This window comes from Pteropus vampyrus, unplaced genomic scaffold, assembly GCF_000151845.1.
Source record: "Pteropus vampyrus isolate Shadow unplaced genomic scaffold, Pvam_2.0 Scaffold14, whole genome shotgun sequence".
Classification (NCBI taxonomy): domain Eukaryota; kingdom Metazoa; phylum Chordata; class Mammalia; order Chiroptera; family Pteropodidae; genus Pteropus; species Pteropus vampyrus.
Genome location: NW_011888795.1, coordinates 8,276,623 through 8,285,276, shown reverse-complemented (window position 1 = coordinate 8,285,276; position 8,654 = coordinate 8,276,623). Strand labels below are relative to the sequence as shown.

The 8,654-nt window shown below is 34.4% G+C and overlaps 1 pseudogene; it reads left to right on the top strand.

Moving 5' to 3' along the window:
• Positions 1-995: 995 nt before the first annotated feature.
• Positions 996-1,507, top strand: LOC105306844 (annotated as a pseudogene).
• Positions 1,508-8,654: the final 7,147 nt, after the last annotated feature.

Genomic DNA, 8,654 nt, shown 5'->3' with positions numbered 1-8,654 from the left:
GAATAACAAATGGTAATAACTACATTCCTATCAACAGTTACCTCAAATGGAAAAGAATTATATGCTCCAACCAAAAGATAGAGTGGCTGAATGGATAGGAAAACAAGACCCCTACATATGCTGCATACGAGAGACTCACTTCCGATTAAAAGACACACACAGACTAAAAGGAAGGGGATGGAAAAAGATATTACCTTGATGAACCTAGAGGGTATTGCGCTGAATGAAATGGATCAGATTGAGAAAGACAAATATCGCATGATTTCACGTACATGTGGAATCTAAAGAACAAAATCAACAATGGAAGCAACAAAAGCAGAAATAAACTCATAGATACAAAGAGTGTTTTGGGGGATACTAGATGGGAGAGGGGTTGAGGGAGACAGAAAAAAGGCAAAGGGATTAAGAGGTACAAATGGATAGTTGCAGAATAGACATGGAGATATAGAGTGTAGCATGGGGAAGATGGTTAATAATGTTGTAATAAATATGTAAGGAGGCAGAGGGGTATTAGATTTAATGGAGTGATCACTTTGCGAGTTATGTGGATCTCTGATTACTATGCTGTACAACTGAAATGTATATTATTGTATGCCAACTATAATTGAAAAAAACATCAAATTGTACAATGTAAATACAAGTAACTAATTGTTATATTTCAATAAAGAAGGAAAAAAAACAAGTCCTCAAAATTTAGTAATGCATATTAAAACTTATAAATAAAATATTTGAGATTTTCTTTAAAATACTATGGGGAGGAAGCAAGTAGCTGAAGAATAGATGACATAAGCATGGCTGTAAGTTATTGTTAAAGATAGTAATGAACACTTGGGTGGGTGTTCATCATACTATTGTGTCTCCACAATATAGGTTTAAAATTTCTCATAATAGAACTGCCATGTTGCGTCCTCAAGTATGTGTACTTATTCTCAGCTGGTCTGCCCTAGACCCCCTGAGTGCCAACTCTAATTCCTCACTTCGCCCTATTTCCTCTACAAGATGAAAGAAACTGCCATGAACCAGGAGAAACTCATCCAGCTGCAGGCACAAGTGCACGTTGGTGGGAAAGGAACTGCTTGCAGAAAGAAGGTGATTCACAGAACAGCTACAGCAGATGATAAAAAAAAACTTCAGTTCTCCTTAAAGAAGTTAGAGGTAAACAATATCTCTGGTATCGAAGAGGTGAAAATGTTCACAAACCAAGGAACAGTGATGTACGTTAACAATCCTAAAGTTCAGGCATCTCTGGCGCAAACACTCTCACCATTGCAAGCCATGCTGAGACAAAGCAGCTTACAAAAATGTTGCTCAGCATCTTAAACCACCTTGGTGCAGACAGTTGAACTAGTTTAAGAAGGCTGGCTGAAGCTCTGCCCAAACATTCTGTGGATGAAAAAGCACCACTTGCTACCAGAGAAGAGAATGATGATAAAGTTCAAGATCTGGTGGAGAATTTTGATGAAGCTTCCAAGAATGAAGCAAACTGAATTGAGTCAACTTCTGAAGATAAAACTTGAAGAAGTTACTGGGAGCTGCTATTTTATATTATGACTGCTTTTTAAATTTTTTTTTCATGAATCTGATTAAATCTTGATCTCTAATATTTTTAAGACCAAGCCCCTTGGACACTGCAGCTCTTTTCAGTTTTTGCTTATATGCAAATCATTCTTTGCAGCTAATTAAGGTGAAAAAGCCTGGGAATAAAATTTGAAATAAAAGTTAATAAAATTCTTTGTCTAGTAAAAAACAATCCCATAATAAAAAGTTAAACAAAAAAAAATAATAATAAAGAAATTACCAATATAGTAAAATATCACAGAGAGGTCAAATAAGATGTGTGAGATAAGGAGATTCCATTTATTTTGTCAATCAAGGTGTCATTGGTGGCTTTTTCAGAGCAGTTTCAATGGCAAAGTGAGGACAGAATACGATTTGCAGTAGGTTAAAAAGTGAATGATTTAGAATAATTTTATTCCTTCAAATTAGCAGAGTTTCTCACTCCTACTCCCTTTCTACCTTTACAATTATTGAAAATTCCAAACCAAGAATAAAGTGAGGATAGAATAATGAACGTCCATGTACCTATTACCCAGCTTCAGTAATTGTCAACATTTTGCCAATGTTGTTTCATTTGCACGCCACCATTTTATAATGAACCAATTTAAAGAGATATCATTTCATTTCACTTGTAAGTAATCTAGTATTCATTTCTGATTGATAAGGACCTTTCCTTATTAACATAAAGCAATTAGCACATTTAAAAAAATTAAAAATAACTTAAAAAAGGATTTCTTAACAAGATATAAAAAGCACAAATCACAAAGAAAAAGTTTACATATTTATTAACAATTAAGATTTAAAAATTGTTTAACAAAGATCATTACAAAAAGGGAAAAGATAGGCTGAAAAAAGATAAATGCATATAATAGACAAAGATTAAAGAAGGACAACAAACCAATAAGAAAAAGGTGAACAATCCAATAGCAAATTGGTCAAAGAATATGAGATAACTTACAGAGGAGGAAATTAAGGTGCCAACAAACATGTGAAAAAATACCCACTTCTCTAGTAATCAGGAAGAGGCACATTAAGGCCACAAAGAGATACTGTTTTATATCTTTTATAGAAACAAAATTTAATCTAATAAAACCATATGTTGGCAAAAATGTAGACAAATGAGATTCTCAGGTACTGCTAGTGAGAATGGAAATTGAACAGTTGTTGAACAGAAATTTGGAAACATCTACCAAAGCTGAAAAAAAAGGTATACCTGATGGCCCAGCAATTCTCTTCCTGAGGGTAGAGTCCATAAAAACCTTGCATGTTTACATAAAGAAACAGATGCAAGAATGTTTGTTGCAGCATTGTTTTCAATAGAAAAAAATGGGAACAACCTAAACATCCAACAATAGGAGAATAGATAAATAAATAGTGCTCTATTCAAATAACGGAATACTAAAAAGAAGTTAAAATATGTGTCAACCTCAAAAAACATGTTAAGTGAAGAACACAAAATGTATGATAAACAAAGTATCACATCATTTATGTAAAGTTTGTAATGAATAATGGTATACATTTTTATGAAAACATATACACATAAAATAATAGTATATAAATACGTATGGGAATGATGGATGCCAATTTCAGTATACCAGTTACGTCTGAAAAAAGAAGTCAACAGAAGGGGGTTTTTTATTTTTAAAAAAGATCTAAGAGGAAAACCTAAAACTCTGAAAGATTAAGAGCTAATTAGGCACATGAATATTTATTATATTTTTACTCTATACTTTTTTATATGCTTGAAATATTGCTAAAAGGAAAAAAATAGTGAATAGGGAGATAAGGAAGTGGAAGCCATGAGGATTTTGGCTCTGAAGTGAAAGGCAGAGGACAATAGCTAGAAGAGAAAGAAAGGCCAAACTCCTAAGAGCCACAAGTTTTGAAATGCTGACCGGTTAAAGGTCAAACCATGCTGTTTCACTTTTTATTATCCCCCTCCAGTTTGACAAACAATACTTGGCAAATAAGTAAGCACTCTATGACTTTTGCTGAATGGATGAATGGAGTTAATAGCCAGAATTGCTTCCAAAGAAATAGTTGGCATCAATAAGATATATAGTTGAACATTCTTTTTTAACAAGGTGGCTCAGAATTTCCTGAATAAATTCCTCTAGGGACAGTTGCTTCCCTCGCGAAAAAAGCCATATCCTCTGACTAAATGGGGATTTCTGCCACGTTTGCTAGCACTGATTGCAATTCAGCATTCGTCCTTGATTAAAACCCTAACATAATTAGACATCTTTTTTAAACAGCTTTATTGAGATATAATTTACAGTCATAAAATTCAGCCATTGTAAGAGTATAATTCAATGACTTTTAATAAATTTATAGAATTGTACAACTATCACCATAATCCAGTTTTAAATATTTCCTTTACATCAGAAAACAACCTCATGCCCATTTGCAGTTAATCTTTCCTCCCACCCCCAGCCCCAAGCTACCATTGGTTTTCCATCTGTTTCTATAAATTTGCCTCTTCTGGGCATTTCATATACATGGAATCATCCAATATATAGTTTTGTGTCTGGCTTCTTTCACTTGGCATTTTTGAGGTTCATCATGTTGAAGCATGTATTCTAATTAGAATTACATTCCTTTTTATTGCCAAATAGTATTTGATTATATGGCTATACCATATTTTGTTTATTCATCAGGTGATGAACATTTAGGTCATTTCCAGTTTTTGTCTACATGAAGAATGCTGCTATAAACATTTACATACATTTTTTTGTGTGTGCATATATGTTTTCATTTCTCTTGGGTAGATTCCTTGGAGTGGAATAGCTGGATTGTATGGCAAGTTTCTCCTTTTAAGAAACTGTTCAGCTGTTTTCCAAAGTGGCTGTACCATTTTACATTTCTACTAGCAATGCATGAGGGTTCTCATTTTTTCACTTCCTCACCAACTCTTCTTACTGTCTTTATAATTATAGCCATTCTAGTGGGCATGAAGTAGTATATCACTGTGGTTTTAATTTGCATTTCCCTAATGTCTAATGGTATTGAGCATATTTTCATGTATTTATTAGTCATTTGCCTGTCTTTTCTCATGAAATGTTTAGAAAAGTCTTTTGCCTGTTTTTGAAATTGAGTGTTTGTCTTTTTATTTATTTATTTTTTAGCTTAAAACAACACAAATTTATTATCTTACCGTTTGCACGTCAAAAGTCTCAAATGAGTGGCAGGGCTGTGTTCTTTTTGGAGGCTCCAGGGGAAAATTCATTTCCTTGCCTTTTTCACTTCTAGAGACTGCCCCCAAGTCCCTGACTCAGGATTCCTCATCATTCTGACCTCTGCTTCTGTCCTTGCAGCTCCTCAGATTCTCACCCGCCTGCTTCCTTCTTATAAAGCCCCGTGATCACATTGAGCTCACCTTGATAATCCAAGATAATCGCCCATCTCAATATATTTAACTGAATCACATGTACAATGTCTCTGTTGACATATAAGGTAACATATTCACAGATTCTAGGGGTTAGAATGTGGACATCTTTGGGGGCCCTTATTTTGCCTACCATACCCTGTCAGGTTTTTCCAAATGACAGTACTCTCCTGAACAGTGACCCCCATTTGGCTGCTTGAAAGGCAAAGCCTCCTGCAAACATCCGTGTCTGTATCAGGACCCTCTGGGAGAAGATAAGAACAAAGAAATGTTTTCAACTAGTGTTCCTGACCCTGAGTTAGCTTTCCTCAAATGGCTGTTCAAGCCTCTCATCCCTAGATACATCCCACAACAAAAAGGACCACTTTCCAGTACGCTTAGGAAACAAGGCATTCGTAGTCGACCTCACTGGACACTCACAGTTCATATGGGTATAGCAGCGTTCTTGACAAGTCCTTCAGTAAAGAAACCTTTTTAATTTATTTAATTATGAGTTTTAGTAATTTATCTTTCACATAACATTTCATGGGACACTGTAGGGATGCTGCATTAGACTGTCCTTGAGTGTTTGTCTTTTTATTATTGAAATGAAGAGCTCTTTATATATTGGATATAAGTTATTTATCAGAAATGTGATTTGCAAATATTTTTTCCCTGTCAATAGCTTGTTTTTTCATTTTCTTAATGCTACCTTTGATACTATAGAAGTCAATATAAGTTATTAGAGATATTTAAATTTTAAACTGAAGCAAAATTGTACAATATAAAATAAAAATTCATTATATTTTCTGTTCTATTTTCATACAGCTAGAAATGCAGTATATACTGCTTCTATTTACAGTAGTAATAAAATTTTCATTGACTTGACTTGGAGTCAAAGAGATTTATTCAAAGAAAACAATGAAACTAATGGGATAAATAAAGGCATCTTGCTTGAGAAAGATTGATAGAGTAAAGATGATAGAGTAAAGATAATTGATAGAGTAAATCTTGCTTGAGAAAGATTGATAGAGTAAAGATGACACATTTTTAAAGTGAATATATAGATTAAATTCAATAACCATTTTTAGTACATAATCATCTAAAGAAATTTATAAGTATTGAGACCCTAGAGTTAATGTGTAAAAAGAATTAGCTTGGATTTCTGCCTGATGTCATACATTGTAATAAGCCACAGGTGAATCTTCAATTTATTCACTCTGTTTCAGTTATATTACTGCATAAAAATTACCCCAAAACTTAGTGGTGTAAAACAACAATAATTTATTTTGCTTTCAGCTTTTTACTATTGAGTATGATGTTTGCTTTGTGTTTTTCATATAAGGCTTTTATTATGTTGACGTAACTTCCTTCTAGTCCTAGTTCATTGAGTACTTTTTATCATGAAAGGGTGTTGAGTTTTGTCAAATGCTTTTTTTGTGTGTGTGCATCAATTGAGATGATCATGTGCTTATTTTTCCTTCATCCTGTTAATATGGTGTCTTACATTGATCAATTTTACATGTTGAACCATCCTTGCATTTCAAAACTAAATCCCACTTGATCATGGAGTATAATCATTTAATATGCTGCTGGATTCAGTTTGCTAATGTTTTGTTGAGGATCTTTGCATCAATGCTCATAAGGGATATTGGTCTGTAGTTTTCTTTTTTGCAGGACCTAATGCTGACCCCATAAAATGAGTATGAGTATGGAAGTGTTCCTTCCTCTTAATTTTTTGGAAAATTGGGGAGGGTTGGTGTTATAAGAAGATCAATTTTTCCTCTCAAAGAAGTGGGAATATCATGAATATATAAAACTAAATAAAATAAAAAAAAAAAAACCTTTAGGCAATTAAGTGTGCCCTGTCCTGCCCAGTCTTTCCTGTTGCATTGTAAATGGAACAATACCTTTGTTCCAAAGTTAGAACAATACCTTCACTTCCAGGGCACCATGGCTGAAAGGATTCTCTGCCTTACTTCTCTCTAGAAATCAACTCCAGTGTCATTTCTTCACCTTGTTTTGAACAAGGAGTTAACAGCTATAACACAGCTATAACACCAATCATCCACTTTGCCTCAAACTGGCCACTGAGGGGCTTTGGTCATTTCCAACGTTCAAAACTAACTCAAAAGATGAAAAATAGATCCCTTGAGGAAACTCTGAGAGAACATTCAGAACAAGACTTCCAGAAATTATCAGAACTGTAACTTATTTCTAAGTGTCCCTGGGTTAGGTGAGATGTCCCTATAGGGTTATAATAAATTCCCCATACTCTTGGATAAGCTAGCTGGAGTTGGGTTTTGGTTAGCTACAACAGTCTTAGCCAATACACTGTGGTTCAATATTCTGAGACCTGATATTGGTCATGTCATGGCTCAGTGCACCTATGACCCCAGGTAAATATTTAGAATAGCTTATCTGTGGATCTCCTTTTCTGTTCACTTTTTTTATATAATAGCTTTATTGAAACATTATTCACATGCCATATATTTCACCCTTTAAATGTGTACGTAATTCAGCAGTTTTTAGTATATTCACAAAGTTGTGAAATCATAATTACAATCAATTTTAGAATATTTCCATCACCCCAGAAAGAAAACCCATATTTTTTATCCATAACCCCTAATTCTTCCATTTTCCCCATCCATAGGCAACCACTAATCCACTTTCTATCTTTATTGATTTGTCCATTTTGGACATTTGGAACCTTATAATATGTGGTACTTTTTGTCTGACTTCTTTCACTTAGAATAATGTTTTCAAGGCTCATCCATGTATTGTAGCATTCCTTTTTTTGCTGAATAATATTCCATTGTATGGATGTAGCACATTTTACTTATCCATTCTTCGGTGGATGGATATTTGGGTAGTTTTGATTTTTCTTTTTTCTTTTTGGCTACTACAATAATGCTGCTATGAACTTTCATGAACAAAATTTTATAAAGACATATTGTGAATTATTTTGGATTTACACATAAGAGTGGAATTACTAAGTGTTAAATTGTTCTTGTTTTCTAGTCCTGCCTGCTTCTGTTCTTATTTTATATTTATGGCTTTGGTAACATATCTTGTCTTGCCCAACTTCCAACTTTGGCCCATAGCCTGTAGCCTCCTTTAGAGTTTTCTCTTTCCCATGAAGGACAGAGTTCTTCAGTTACTCTGGTTCTCATCTCTATCTTACCTATCTCCACAGCTCCCAACAACTCATCCAGCTGGTCCATCCATTTGCATGGTCAGCCCTGCCCCAGTTCCCATACTCCATACTTTGGAGTATGTCAGTCCTCAGTTTGAATCTTGACTCAACTGCTTAATATATGGTATTCCTACCATTGCTTGAAAGATTACCTTCTTCCAGGCATTAGGTCAAGTGTTTTACATACATGATCTCATTTAATCCTCACAGGTATGTGTTTTAACTGTTGCTATCATGCCTAATTTTCAGATAAGTAAACCGATACTGAGAGAGTTTAAATGACATGCCTCAGGTCAAGCATCCATAGCCTCCATTCAAACTTGGTCTCCTTTTAGGACTGGAATATTGCCTCGTTCTCTTCCCAGCAAAACTTGCTGGTCTTGTGGCTAAAAAATATACATGAAAAATGTTCAATGACACTAGTAATAAAAAATGCAAATTAAAACACAAAAGAGTCTACAGCCATGCCACCCTGAATCTTGGATGATCTTGGAAGCTAAGCAGGGTTGGGCTTGATTAGTACTTGTATGGCAGACC